The sequence below is a fragment of the Suncus etruscus genome, chromosome 9, assembly GCF_024139225.1.
Source record: "Suncus etruscus isolate mSunEtr1 chromosome 9, mSunEtr1.pri.cur, whole genome shotgun sequence".
Classification (NCBI taxonomy): domain Eukaryota; kingdom Metazoa; phylum Chordata; class Mammalia; order Eulipotyphla; family Soricidae; genus Suncus; species Suncus etruscus.
Window position 1 is genome coordinate 43,330,041 of NC_064856.1, and position 1,036 is coordinate 43,331,076.

A 1,036-nucleotide genomic window follows, 5' to 3' on the forward strand; every position below is an offset into this window, starting at 1 on the left:
GGGGTGGGGGAGAAGACAAATGTCTGACAGAAGGCTGGCAGTGGAGAGAGCAAGAGAGAAACTGGGGACATTAGTGGTGGAAAATGTGAACTGGTGAAGGCTATTGTACATTAATAACTGAAACAATAATAAAGAACTTTGTAACTGAATTTCATGTTCATGAATTAATTTATATAAACATTTCAAAAAGTTTAAAAAGAGAAAAAAATTATATTTATCAAAAATAAATTCAATAATAAATCAAAAGTATCTAAGTTGGAAAATAACTTAATTATGTCTATTTGCAGATTGCATGGAAATATATGACAAGGCACTACAATTTTCACAAAATACCTTCTGGAAAAAATAAATCAATTCAACAATTTGACAGCTGCAAAAGTCAACACACATATACACACAAATCAGTTGAATTCCTTTACACAAATAATGATCAGAATAAAAAGAAATCAAAAATATATTCCAAATAAAATAGTGTCCATCGCTTCTCGGCCTTTTGGCTAAGATCAAGTGTATCTTTTCTTATCAGTTTAATAAAATACTGTCCAAAAGCACAAGACTTAGAAAGCAATCTAAAATACGTGGTAGATCTATTTCATGAAATGTTTAAAGCACCACTGTTTTAAATATCCAAGAAAGAGAGAGAATACGACTGTAGTCAGTAAAAGAATACTGTATTCATAAGAATCAGCAGAATAAATATTAGTAAAATGGCAGCCTGCCTAAACTATTAAAAACATTAAACACAATTCCCATCAAAATTGAAAAAAAATGTCTGAGTTAATATATATAAAATTCCATATTTCAAAGGATGTCACAAGTGAATAAGTATCTCTTATTCATTGCTTTTATTTGTTTATTTGAATGTTTCCGGGCTCAACAATTCTGGAAAACAACTTGGAAAGTGAACTTAGAATTGAGCTACAGTATGACCCATCCAATCCACTGTTGGGCACCTAACCCCAGGATAGATAAACATTCACTTAAAAATATGCACACCATCATTCACTGAAGTATTTAGTATAGGTTAAAAAGTCTT

General features: G+C 30.6%; 1 pseudogene; it reads left to right on the forward strand.

Moving 5' to 3' along the window:
• Positions 1-477: 477 nt before the first annotated feature.
• Positions 478-620, forward strand: LOC126019557 (uncharacterized; annotated as a pseudogene).
• The last annotated feature ends 416 nt before the right edge of the window (positions 621-1,036 follow it).